The sequence below is a fragment of the Mus pahari genome, chromosome 13 (assembly GCF_900095145.1).
Source record: "Mus pahari chromosome 13, PAHARI_EIJ_v1.1, whole genome shotgun sequence".
Lineage (NCBI taxonomy): Eukaryota > Metazoa > Chordata > Mammalia > Rodentia > Muridae > Mus > Mus pahari.
In genome coordinates this window covers 45,637,189-45,651,611 of record NC_034602.1, presented here as the reverse complement: position 1 = coordinate 45,651,611, position 14,423 = coordinate 45,637,189, and the positions used below count along the sequence as shown (strand labels likewise).

Here is a 14,423-nt window from a genome sequence, read left to right as displayed (position 1 = left end):
ANAGAAACCCTGTCTCGAAAAACCAAAAAAAAAAAAAAAAANAAAAAAAAAAGAAAAACAAATCTGCAACATGATAGCACTACGCATCTGTCAGAACGACTAAATGCAGAGGACCAACCAAGGTTAGTGGGAAGGCAGAAGAGCTGGAATCCCCATGCACTGGAGGGGGACTGTCCTGCACTGGATCCATATAGATATGTGTGACCACCAGGGAGCCAATGATCAGTGAGAAAGCTGAGCACAAAAGTACGTGTGTCTCACCATCTCCCCCCCCCCTTTTTTTTCAAGACAGGATTTCTCAAACTTACTCTGTAGACCAGGCTGTCCGCAGAATCAGAGATCCACATTTCTCTCTCTCTCCCAGCTGCTGGGATTAATGGCAAGCTCTACCACCAGCCTGAACCAGTCCCATTCTTAAAAAGACAGACACATTCTCCAGGTCCACTGCTTGTGGACGTTGTACATCGTGGTGCGGAGCCTAGTGCGCACCACGATGTACAACGTCCACAAGCAGCCCTGTCTTGGAAAAAAAAAAAAAAAAAAAAAAAAAAATCATTTGTTTTAATGTGAGACTCTGCTGGTGTCCTTTAGTTCCTGAGAGTCCCCGAGAGCCCAGGGCTCCCATCTCTGCTCTTCTTTATTTAAAAATGTACTGAAATCCTGCTGCAAAGCATCTTGGTAATGCAATCTACCTTCCCTATAGGAAAGTTATTTGGAAACCTTGGAGAACTGTCTAGAAACTGTCACCGCTTTCTATGAACCCCCAAGGCTCCTTCCTATCAGGGCTTCACATACCCTCATCGGCTTCTGCAGAGAACTGTTTTGACATAGTGGTTACCTCCCAGCTGGTGTTTCTGGCTTTAACCCAAGAACATCCTACTTGTTGATCTCTGGTCTCTTGCTTTCCCCAGCTGCTCTTAATCTTTGAACTCTTAATCTGCCATTTTGGATACATTGGATTCTTCCTGGCTCCCTTCACCCATCACTTCCTTAAGAGTGCAAGAAAAGAAGAATTTGTTAAATCTCTATGTGTAGCTCACCGGCACCATTCACTACCATACATCCTAAATATGAGTATTGTTACATCCCAACGCGATAAAGCTTGTTTTCTCCTTTTTGTAATCCAATACATTTGTATTGGGTTACAAAATCTTTGAGAGCATTTCTGACTTCAATAACAGGAAAACAAATACCATTACTATCATTCTGCCTTATGGGGAGGAACTGCCTATGTAATAAGGCAAGAAAAGTTAATTGGAATCTTAACATGGAAAAAGAAAAGACAAGCTGGTGAGGTGGCTCAGTGGGTAAAGGTGCTTGCTGCCAGGCCTGGCCCCATGAGTCTGATCCCTAGAACCCATATGATGGAAGGAAAGAACCAATGCCCATTCACAGCCCTCTGACCACCACCTGTGCACTATGACAAGTCCCCCTACCAAGAAAGAAAGAAAGAAAGAAAGAAAAAAAGAAAGAAAGAAGAGGGATGTTACTAGTACTCGACCATGTTAGAAATCTTAAGTGACTCAATTAAAAAACGCTGAGGCCAATGGCAGGCTTGGCAGAGTGAAGATGAGATAAATATTTTTTTAATCAACAAATTCTTCTTATGTGAGTAGTGGTTAGACATCAAAATTATTAAAAATGCTCTAAAATAGCATCACGACAATATTTAATAAGAAACGCTTAGGCTCTGTCTGAAGAAAACACTAAAATTTCATTATGGGAAATGAAGCCCATTCTGAATAACTGGATACACATTCCAAAATGCTGGGCTGGAAAAATACCATGGAAATAAAATCTTTCCCCATTTAATAGTGAAATGTTATTGAATCAAGTAAAAAGATCCCACTGAGGACCTGGTAAATGAAAAGGAAAAAGAAAAAGAAAACTCAAAAGTTGTCAAGAGAATGTTGAACAAAATAATAAATCCAAAACAAATACTCACCGTGCAGCGAAGGACAGTGAGCTACAGCCTCTGGGCTACTGTTCATCAGGTTAGTTCTTATCCAATCATTTTCTTTTTTAATCTACATAGATTTTTTTCTTTATTATAAAAACTCAGAATACAGTCTGGTGGGAAAAATGTTTCTGAACCACTGGGACCAATAATCTCAACAATTTACTTGAGAGCATTTTGCTTTTACATTTAATATATTTTATAATCATATCTCTTTATCCATCTGGCCTCATATTCTTTGTAGCAGAAGTCTGATACAACGTTGTATGTATTTGTAAAACTTATTTATTAGAGGTTTCTACTTCGAGTAAATTTTTCTGCATAAGAAAGGATTAATAAAGACAGCTGGCCTCACCATTTATTTTTAAAATGCACTGTGAAGTGTCTGTAATACAAATAGCAGAGGAATTAGGCAACAGAGAGCCTATTTACTGTATCTGGGAGAGGGAGGCAAGAAGACCGTGTCGTAGAGTCCAGCCTGAGCCACAGGAGATCCTATCTCAGACAAAGCTTGCCCCATAGGTAGTCGATAATAACTGGACAGTTTCAGAGACCAGATGCTCATAAAGGATTCCCCTTTGAGCATCATCTTTGTTGCCCTGAGCGATCCCATTCTTTCTTTCCTTTAGTCAGAGGGTCAGACAACACACGTAGGTGCTGCACTGTGATCTAGAGAAAGAATATGGTGCGAGGGCACCATTACTGCTTGTGAGGATCCAGCAGATGACACAGGACAGAAGGGTGGAACATTTTGCTCTGGGGGTTCTGCTTTTCCCACAGCTCTGTGGCAACATGTGTCGCAGTCAGACAGATTACATGCGTACTGTTTCTTTGTCGATGACAGTGGCAGCAGCCTGGACCCTACTTCTAAACACACGGGCCTCTGCAAGATCTCGGAGACCCAATCTACAGCAGTACTATAGCTCCACACCAATTCTCACCCTGTGTGAAAACTTCAAGAAGGCCCAGTCTAGAAATGTAGCATGGCTTTAACAGATGTTTCTAGAACTTATACGCAAACACTCAAGGCAGAACCCATTCCAATATGCTCTGTCCTAATCACTTTAATTAATCAATCAACTAATTGATGGTAGCATTGTGAGCCTAGGCCCTTGCTCAAGAAATCATCATGAAAAGATCTCTCAACCTTTCAGACCTCTTAAGATTTTTTTTTCTCTTCCCTCTCTCCAGGGCTGGGGACTGAACCCAGAACCTCACATATGCTGGGCAAGAACCCTACCACTATGCCACAACCTAAACACCTCTCAACTACCTCTTCTACATGCCCTTCCTTGCTTACGTAGTTCCTGGGGGCTAACTCTCCAGCACTAACTCCAGCACTAACTCTCACACTTCAGTGGCATTTATCCAGTAATCCTAAACCTACTTGGACAGAGTTCTTCCAATGTCTGCCTGAGGTTCAGGGGCAGAAGCAGTTTGGTGCATAGTCATTTTGAAAATAGAGATGAGCCAGGTCTCTGAGTGATAAAAAGCAATGAATGCCCCAGGAGAGGAGGAAAGAAAAGGGGTAATGGTGTCAGATGAAAAAAAAAAAAAAAAGAAAGAAAAAGCAGAGTGATATACGCATTTCAGATAAACAAGCAAACTTCGAGCAGGTCCCATGCAGTGCTTTGGGGACAGTCATATAAGAATCATCACAGCCGGGCGTGGTGACGCACGCCTTTAATCCCAGAACTCAGGAGGCAGAGGCAGACAGATTTCTGAGTTCGAGGCCAGCCTGGTCTACAGGACAGCCAGGGCTATACAGAGAAACCCTGTCTTGAAAAACCAAAAAGAAAAAGAAAAAAAAAAAAAAAGAATTATCGCTAATTCATCTGAAGTGCAACCTTGGTTGGACTCTCCTTTCTTTTTGCTTGCTTACTTTCTTTCGTCCCGCCTTTTTATTTGCTAAATCTGGCAACTCCAAGAAGGAAAGGACACACAGGCTTTGCCCATCCTGTCACTTGCCAAGGCTCACAGGAAAGGCTCATGGGGACTCTGTATTCAGTCACTTAAATTTCTGCTGAGGGAATTTGATTTTCCTTAGGATAACATCCTTTACAAGAAAAAATATTGCATAGCTGTAAACTACATTTTACATTTCCTTAAAAAAAAAAAAAAAAAAAAAAAAGCTTGCCTTTTAAGGGCACCAGGATGGAAACTTAGATTGAAACATTGTAACACTATCAGGGAGACAGTTACGCTGAGATTTTCCCATAAACAAAAGTTCTCCTCTCTCCAGGTTTCCCTTCCCCTTCTGCCTTGTCTATGCCCTCTGCTTTTCTTGTCTGGTCTGTCTCTCTCAGCCTGGGAGCCATGCTTGGCACTCGCTTTTACTATAGATCCAATTCACTTTGGACCAAATTTCTAGGGATTTTTTTTTCCTCAATTAAGCTGAGCCTAAAGTATCAACCTGTTACTAGTCCAGGTACAGATCTCAATGAGACGTTTGTGCTCCTGACAATGTAACTATTATTTGTGCAGCTCTGCACAAAGCGTTACCAGCGTTTGCTGTATGTCACTGTTTCTCTTCAGTAACCAAGAAAAGCAAAAAAAAAAAAAAACAAAAAAAAAACAAAGTACAACTAAGTGCTTATTCAGAAAGAAATCTCAGATTGTTCCTTAAACCTGCTCCGGGCAGCAGATACAGACTTTTGAGTGATGTGGAAAATATGGTAAGTACTTGGCTGGTACACAAACCCCAAGCGGATCTGCCCTGATGGCAAAGGAGAAATAGGAGTCTCACAGGCAAATGCATTTCTGTGTGACTGAGCACGGCCCTGCCGCTGGCTTCTGGAGGACGGAAGAGTCTCCAAAGTTGAGACTATTATCTGGGTGCTCATGGCTTACGGGCAGGAGGCAAAGATTTGCTTCAAGGACTGTCCTCAATTGTTGGCTGATTGATTGAAAAAGGCAAATGTGGCCGCCCATCCCTGCCAAGTGTTTGCTTCTGGCTGGCTCTCTCTGGGTATGTAGAGTGTGGACGCTCTGTGGCTTCACCTGCTGCTTTGTGGGGACAAAGCTGGCGTCTTGCAGCCGCTGCCACTCGTTGTCCCCGGCTGTCCTGAGTGTATAAACCCTGCCGCCCCCATCTGCCCAGCCACCTGCCTCCTTGTCTTTAAATATCTCCCTGCAACCCCACCCACGGGCCTCCAACTGCCGCCACAGTGGGCTCTTCCAAGCTGCAACAAAAAATGCCTGCATCTCATTTTTCTGTACAAGAGGAAAGCATGCATTTGACCAGAGTCAGCTTGTCATTTACTGACATTGTCACTTAGCAGCTCAGTAACCTCTGGCCCCAGCAGTCTGAACAATGCTCTGAACTGTAGAGTTCTTGCGGGGTGCAACGCTTGTATCCCACACTGGACATGCTTAATTTTGTTTTATCCCCATGTGAAAGCAATGAGATACACAATCACCCTCCTTGTTTCACAGACAAGAAAGCAGAGGCTGGGAAGCTAAGGAACGTTAAAAAGGTCAAATATATTTGCTCCTCAATGATAAAGTTAATAAGATCAGACACAAAGGGTCAAGCTGAGGGTCCAGAATCTATCTATCTATCTATCTATCTATCTATCTATCTATCTATCTATCTATCTTTCTTTCTTTCTTTCTTTCTTTTTTTTTTTTTTTTTTTTTTGGACAGGGTTTTTCTGTGAAGCCTCCGCTATCCTGGAACTTGTTCTGTAAACCAGGCTGGCCTCAAACTCAGAGATTTGCCTGCCTCTGTTGGCTGGGATTAAAGGCTCACACCTCTCTCCCACTCCTTGCTCCTCTCAGCCTGGCTCTGTGATCTAAACATAAGCCTAGAGAGCTTCCTTACTTAACACTCTCAACGGCCCAACACAATGTACATTGTGATACGAGGCAGCAGATCACACAGAGGTAAACATTTCCCCCGTGGGTAAGTCAGATCTTGGTGGAAGGTTGGATTCAGCCCCGTTGAAGCCCTGTCCCTTTCCATGGAGGAAGGTTGATTGTCACTTGTCCTGAGGTGGAGGAACAGGTGTGTGAGGCTCTAAGAAGCAGTGAAACGCTGACCCCAAGCCCGCTAAACACGAATGTTTGCTTCTAATCATAGGACTTCATAGAGACTTTAACACAAGACTCCGTGGGCACTGGCAGTCTTCAGAAAAGGGCTTACTAGGCAGTCTCTTGAAATTTTATTTGTCCATAAGGTTTTAAACCAAACCAAACAATATATATATATATATATATATATATATATATATATATATATATATAAATAAAGATATAGATATAGATATAGATATATAGATATATATAGATATATCTTGTTATTACTGCTTTTTTTCTTCTTCTTTTTGCAGTAGCGTTTTGCAGAGTATAAACTCAGAACCATTTGCAGGATATAAGCTGAGCACCTTTGGTAACGTGCTGGCGACGCTTGCCTCTAAGAATATGGAGAAAGGGACATTTGCTGTTACTGCGGCTGTGTAGAAGTTCCCAGGTAGTAACAAGGTCTCCAGGAGTTTTGGAGGCTGGTAAATTGTGCAATCTACTCAGCGCCAAGCAACCCTGTATGTAGCCAGGAGCGGTTAGCTGGAAGAGCCGTCTGCACTGGTGCTTGCCACTCTGTCTCAACTTTGTGGATTTGGGGTTTCTTAGTGCTGGTTTCTAATGGGAGCTTGAGTATTTCACAAGGTAGCATCATGTTAAAACCCAATAAAAGAGAACTGGGAGAGAGGCACCAGCCTGAGAGCAGGCAGGCAGACAACACAGGTTAGTAACTATCATTTAGCAGGTGTCTACTACTTCACTTAACACAGGCTATTTCACGCACTCTGTCCTACAGCTGTAAGCACTCATATAGACATCTCTAAGAGGTCCTGATGTGGTCCCTCCCAGCAAAGAATTGGCGGCTGCGCTTAGGTGCGGAGCCCCTGCAGCTGCTCTCTTGGTCCCTTGGAGTTGCTGGCTGGGTGAAGCTGGTACCATTTTCTTGATATGCACACTGGCCGTTGGAGAGAAGTTAGGTTGTGTGTAGGTGGACAATCTTAAACGGGGTCCTGCTGCTCTAAATAGACTTTCAGAGGAGGGCAGACACCAGCTGACATCTGACTGAGACCTCGTGAAGGACCCCAGTGACGGTTTTCCAACCAAAGCTGTTCCCAACTTCCTGGTTGGAGGGGTGACCACTGTTCTAGGCAACTGAGTATCAGAGTGATTTTCTAGCAGGAAATCAGGAATACAGATGCGATTATACTCTCAAATTTTGCAAGTGAGGAAATGGAAATTGTAAGGAGGAGCAGACCTCCTTGAGCTCAGAGGGTCACTCAGGGCATAGAGAGGTCTTTTTGTGCTACAAAATTCTGCTATGGAAGTCCTGCATCAGTCTCCAGAGTCCTATCTCTGGCCTTATCTAGTCGTGGTACGACACGATAATACAGAAAGTGTTTTGAGCCTGTCTGTACTTATCTTTCATAAACTTGAGCTCCTGAAGGGGTGATACCATCTACCTGCTCGGAGATGACATCGTTTAATACACTAACCGTTCAGGCAGATTCTAGGCACTGGCAATTTGGAAGTTCTCCTCTCTCCCAAGTTTTCCTAACTGGGGCCTCACACTGGTGGTAAAGAAAACAGAAGGCTAGCCTGGCCAACAAGCTGTCATTTCCATCCTGAAGGGAATTAGCTCATCAGGATCCAGCCCTAGCTGGCAGGAGGCTGAGGAGGCGGACCCTTTGCTTGAAGAGCAAAGGACAGAAAGACATAATTTCTGAGTGTGGGTTACACTGGGAGCAGGCAGGCTTGGCTGGGTGCCCCACTGAGCTTTTCTTAATAGTATTTGAGAGTCCAGAGAGAAAGAGAGCGAGAGCGAGCAGGAGGAAGACAGAGACACGAGAGCACAGAGACGGAGACAGAGAGAGGGTTCCCTAGCAATAGCAAGGAGGTTATCCTGCCACATCCTATCAACAAAGATGACTTTGTGCTAAGCATCCTCCCCACACTTAGCTGCTTCAGGTTCAGTCAGGAGAGACCAAGAGAAGAGTGCAGGAAATGCTGTGGTTTGAATTGAAAGAGCTTCCTGTGGGCTTATGTCTTGAAGGCCTGTTCCTTAGCTCTGGCATTATTGTGGGAGACTCTGGAACCTTGCTGGCAGAAATAGGTCATTAGGGGTGGGCCTTGATCATTGTATGCCCTCCTTGCTCTCTGTGGTTTCTGGTCTCTTGTGGTGCGGACAGCTTCCAGCGTTCCCTCCTGCTACCACAAAGTGGGCCATCCTTTCTGACTTGCTGTGGCAATGGACTGAGGCCTCTGAGACCCTGAGTCAGAAGAGAACACACTTCCCTTGTTTCTATCAGGCATTGTCATGAAGTAACCAATGCATTCCAGTGGGTATGTTTTAATTATTTAAGCTCATTTAGAGATGAGATGCATCTTTGGCCCCTGGAATCAGTACTTTAAGACATCTATGTAAACCAAAGTTAGTGTCTTGATCTAGTCACAAAGTTAAACGGAAGTAAGAGTCAGCCTAAAATTCAAAACCAGTGTTGTTATTGCTATATTTGATTAGATAAATTTGTTTTGGTTTGAAAACCAATCACCTCACATCTTGAAGAAGCCTTCCCTTCCCTTCCCTTCCCGTCCCTTCCCGTCCCTTCCCTTCCCTTCCCTTCCCTTCCTTTCCTTTCCTTTCCTTTCCTTTATTTTCCTTTTCTAAGATTTATGTATTGAGGATGGCCTAGTCGGTCATCAATGGGAGGAGAGGCCCTTGATCCTGTGAAAGTTCTGTGTCCCATTATAGGGGAATGCCAGGGCCAGGAAGTGGGAGTGGGTGGGTTGGTTAGCAGAGGGAGAGGGAGAGGATAGGGGATTTTCAGAGGGGAAACTAGGAAAGGGGATAACATTTGAAATGTAAATAAAGAAAATATCTTTAAAAAAGTATTTATTACTATGTATATGCTGTATTACTATGTATGCCAGTACACTATAGCTGTCCTTAGACACACCAGAAGAGGGCATCAGATCTCATTACAGATGGTTGTGAGCCACCATGTGGTTGCTGGGATTTGAACTAAGAACCTTCGAAGAGCAGTCAGTGTTCTTTTTTTTGTTTGTTTGTTTGTTTTTTTTTCGAGACATGGTTTCTCTGTGTAGCCCTAGCTGTCCTGGAACTCACTCTGTAGACCAGGCTGGCCTCAAACTCAGAAATCCACCTGCCTCTGCCTCCCAAGTGCTGGGATTAAAGGTGTGTGCCACCATGCCTGGCACAGTCAGTGTTCTTAACCGCTGAGCCATCTCTCCAGCCCCCAAGAAAAATTTTCTTATTACCTAGTTTGAATTGTTCATGTTAATAAATATTCTGACTATTGATAGCATATAATACATATAAACTATTCACTTTAGCACTTCTCCAACCAAGTTTTCTAGAATACCTAGTATGTGCTAAAAACACTGTCCTAGTTGTTAAGGATTTGGTAATAGATGAAATACAAGACTCTTTGACTTTAAGAAGGCTTGACTCGCCATGGATGGAAGGTGGCATTCAGCTCATGATAGATGATAAATTAAATTACATGTTAAGCTAAGAGGCAATGTGGGGGGAAAAACATGGATCGGGTTTGTGTAGGAACAATACCCCTGGAGAGATGACACTTTCCCAAATCCCAGGAGACATGAGGACATGAGCATAAAGCTGTTGTATTGCTGGAATTAGTCTCTGGGTCTCCTGCCTTCCATTTGATGGATTCTTCTTCTGTGATGTACTAAATTGTCACATATGTCTGTTTCATCTTCTGCTTCCTTTGGGTACACTATAAATGCCTTTGGCACCACGTTCTTGTTTTTTTTTTTTTTTTTTGGTTTTTCTAGACAAGGTTTCTCTGTAGCCCTGGCTGTCCTGGAACTCACTCTGTAGACCAGGCTGTCCAGGAACTCAGAAATCCACCTGCCTCTGCCTCCCAAGTGCTGGGATTAAAGGCGTGCGCCACCACGCCCGGCTTGTTCCACAGGTTTTTAGTAAGTGCTTGTAGAACATTCTGGTTAAAGTGATTTTTCTCACTATTGCCCTTTTAAGGCAAGAAATGAAGGGAGAAACTGCAGTAGATCAGGGTTCTATCCAATAGCCTAAATTACTTACAATGTACAAACCAACAGTTAGCTGCAGAACCCAACATTCTGGGCTAATATTCTTAGCCCTCCATAAACATCACAGCTAAAAATATTTGCCAATGTCCTGGCTTTTCTTAAATTCAAAGCAGGAAACCTCTACAGCCTCTAAACTGTATTTATTCACCTCCAAATCCCAGATTGGAGCCCACCATTAGTTTTAGCAATTATGTTCGAGACCAGGAGCACTGACATCCTTTAAAACAATGTCTCGAGACCCGAGGAAGCGCTTCTGGGTCGCCGCTGGCTGCCGGCTCTTGGCGCGATGAGGAAACTGAGGCCCAGAGAGGTTAAGTGTATTGGCCAAAGTCAAAGAGCTAGTAAGTTATGGAGCTAGGACTCAGACTCAGCTTAGGAGCCATGTCCACCTTGTTCCCTTCACTCTTCCCTCGTGACTGAGCAGCAGAAGCAGCAGCATCAGGCCTGGCTCCAAAGCATCACAGAGAAAGACAACAACCTGGTACCTATTGGCAAGCCGGCCTCAGAGCACTACGATGATGAGGAAGAAGAGGATGATGAAGATGATGAGGACAGTGAAGAGGATTCAGAAGATGATGAGGACATGCAGGACATGGATGAGATGAATGACTATAATGAGTCACCTGATGATGGAGAGGTCAATGAGGTGGACATGGAAGGCAACGGACAGGATCAGGACCAGTGGATGATCTAGGTAGACAAGTCAAGGTGGCCTCAGAGTGATTCCAGACCACCCCAACCTATTTTGAATCTACAGCCTCAGCCCCTCAGCCTGCAGACCCAGCTTGTGGCTGTAGTGCCTAAAGCTTTCCCTTAGGCACTTTCTCAGCTGCTGCCAGGACAAGGTCTCCTTGGGCCCTTCCAGGCCATCAATCTTCCCTTGAATCCTAAGAGCCTGAACCCATCCCATCTTCCTGGCTGGTACCTCACTGCTTGGTGGCTAGGTGTGGTCCCTTTCTAACCCTTTTTAATAAAGACACAGGACTGACTGTTAAAACAAAACAAAACAAATAAACAACAACAAAAAAAACCCAATCTCTTGCCTATCCTAGAGATATCTTTTTATTCTTAATAACATTCTGTGTGACCTAGTATGAAGATGTCCTGAGTCCATAGGGACAGAACAGTCCATGGCTCATAACTTGTCCTTCTTTGATTTTAGAAACAAACAAACAAACAAACAAACAAAAGATGTTTTACCCAGCCAGGTGTGGTGACACACGTCTTTAATCCCAGCACTTGGGAGGCAGAGGCAGGCAGATTTCTGAGTTCAAGGCCAGCCTGGTCTACAAAGTGAGTTCCAGGACAGCCAGGGCTCTACAGAGAAACCCTGTCTCGAAAAACCAAAAATAAATAAATAAATAAATTAAAAATTAAAAAAAATCTCACAGATCTGCTTTCCAATTTCCTTTAGAACAGGGTTCTTGCTTTCACTCTCAATGAAACCTTGACCTTGCTTGATCTTAGCGCTTTTCATTAGGAGATAAAACTCGTACTTATTTTATTTGCTCTGACTTTTGTTTTGAAGAGAGAGTTTGAAAATGAAAAGAAGTTACGACTCTGCAGAGGTTCCTCTAGGCTCCGAGGACAATGGCGGTTTGAAAAATTGAACTAAAAGTCAAGGTCAGAAGATGGTGGCTGCCGCTGAGTTAATGTGACACAGAGGAGATGGAGACAAGGCACCACACTAATGAAGTGAGGGTCAGGGAAGCAGAGAGGGCCATTCCTGAAGGCGAACTGAACCCAACGAAAGTAGATGAGAACAGCCACTCCTAAGAGCTTATTCAGATGGGGTTACAAAGGCAGCCAGCAGATGGGATAATGGCACATGTGCACCCTGATTCAGGGTTTGCTCGCATGTGCACATCCTGATTCGCCGTTCACTCACAACCTTTCCGTACATTGCTCCATGCATTATCTTGGCAACAGTTTTCAAGTGTGATCCTACGGGTGCTTTATTTCCATCAAGTGCCAGCCAGCCAGGCTCATCAACACTTCAGGTTGTTAATACGGTTGAAAGCATGTTGAAAGCATGATCCTCATTCTTTCTACTACAGGACCCAGGAGTGCTGGTGAGGGAAAGCAGAGGTTTCACTCTGCATAAGACCATGATCAAACTGTTTGCCATTGTAAGCCTTACTTCTTTTAACTAATGCAGCAGCAACAATGCAAACCTTAGATGATGCCTGGGAACTTATCGACAGACAAATGAGGCCAGGCTCACTTTTAACTCTTTATGTGTGTGAGTTCTAACCCCGACAGCAGTCTGATGATGGCAGAATCATAAATTACAGAGGAGAGAACCGAGTGCAGAGATCCAAGTCATGCTCCACAGCCACTCAATGGTAGAAGTGACACCAGAGACTCACTGCCACTCTGAAATGCTCCATCACTCTTGCTGAGGTTTACGGAGCTGACTGGCAGGTGGTTTCCTTTCGGCCATTACCAGAGAGCCTGGGGCAGGGTTACATTCATGCCTCCTTTGCCATCTCTGGGAGACATAATAAATATGGCAGCCAAATGAAGCACTTTACTTGAGCAATTCAAACATACCAATAGTTTGTTACAAGACATCAGAATCTCCAAAGCTATGTTTTCTGTTTTTGTTTTTTTTTTAAATTATGAATTACGTTCACGGACTATTTTGATGTTTGGAAAAAAAGTATAGGAGCCAATGGCTATTAGCAGGGGAGAGAAAATGAGAAGAGAAATGAATGGAATTTATTTATAAGGAAATTAAAATATGCTGTTGGTTGCATGCAAAATCAAAAGCCTTTAATGAAACAAAGGACTGTAGGTAATGGATCAGTTATGCGTGGGCAAAGCAGGCTAGTGGATGGAGCAGGACTCTTTGGAGCCTTTCAATTTCAACCTCCGGCCGTCGCTTATTCGTTATGCATGAATAAAGGTATTACTAAACTCCCCAGGCTTATTTCCTCATCTCTACACACAGGAACAAAAGCACTGCCCAGAATACCGAATTGGATGACTATTCAAGCCATTAGTACATGCAAGCACCCAGCACATGCCATGAACCACTACATATTCTTATTGTCATGGACATTACCTTTATGTGCACACAAGTTAGAAACAACATACTGGTCCATGTGCTGACCTTTGCCAGCGCTCGGATCCACTTCCTCCGCCGGAAGCACTCAATTAAAGACATCTCTCCATTTTACTGTCCATGTTTCCCTGGTCCATGTTTCTCGGTCTTTGTGCCAGGACAGAAGAAGCTGGAAACCCTAGCAGGTGCCCATTGGACTCTATGCCTCTAACAGTTGGAAGGCTACCAGCCAGGAGGTATGCTTTTTAAAAAAAAAAAAAAAAACAAAAAAAAAAAACAAATGAGCAAAAATGGGCCGAGGATGTCGATCAGTTTGGAGCGTGTGTAGCTAGGATGCAGGGAGCCTAGAATTGAATTTCTGGCGTTTGTATAAACCACGCATGGGGGTTCACATCTGTAATCCCAGCATTCAGGAGGTGGGGACACAAGAAAGAAGGTCAAGGTCGTATTGCCTACATAGGGAATTCAAGGCCGCCCTGGCTAAATGAAATCCTGAATAGAGTGCTGTGAGCATGCGCAGGAAGTGGACCCCACAGTCCAGCTGTCTGAGAACACTTATCGCTCCTTTTACTCTACTCTTTAAACCCGTACAGCCTTTATGTGGCTAGAAATTTACTCCTCACAGAGGACACAGGTAGAGAGTGACCGAACTGGGATATGAACCTCTGGGCAGTCACATCCAGCCCTGTGTCTTTCTTCACATTTATATTCTGCCGTCTAGTAAGCGGAGTAAAAAGAGAAGCACTAAGAAATTAAATACCTCTTGCTGAGAGTCACTGGAGTGGGGGTGCCCTTGTTTCTTTTTCTTTCTTTTTTCTTTTTCTTTTTTTTTCCTCTTTTTGGTTTCTCGAGACAGGGTTTCTCTGTGTAGCCCTGGCTGTCCTGGAACTCACTCTGTAGACCAGGCTGGCCTCGAACTCAGAAATCCGCCTGCCTCTGCCTCCCGAGTGCTGGGATTAAAGACGTGTGCCACCACGCCTGGCGGTGCCCTTGTTTCAAACCTGTAGTTAGTACTAGCCTTAAGGGTAGAGGGCAGGAGTGGAAGGAAGGACTGGCACTGGCGGAAGATGGAAGCCATGCAAATGGAAATCTTCCTTCCTGACAGTCTCTGGCTCTGTAATACAGAAGCACACCAAAAATCTCAAGGTACACACCTCTTTCCAGCTTGTCCCTCCGCTCCCCAACTCAGTCAAGGGGGCAATCTGCCTATCACAGATACCATAGAATTTCCCTACTACATTCTGGAAAAATCTCGCCAAAAGGAAAGAGAAGAGAGAGGCATAGGCT

General features: G+C 44.0%; 1 pseudogene; it reads left to right on the top strand.

The window, feature by feature from the left end:
* Positions 1-10,330: 10,330 nt before the first annotated feature.
* Positions 10,331-10,928, top strand: LOC110330787 (annotated as a pseudogene).
* The last annotated feature ends 3,495 nt before the right edge of the window (positions 10,929-14,423 follow it).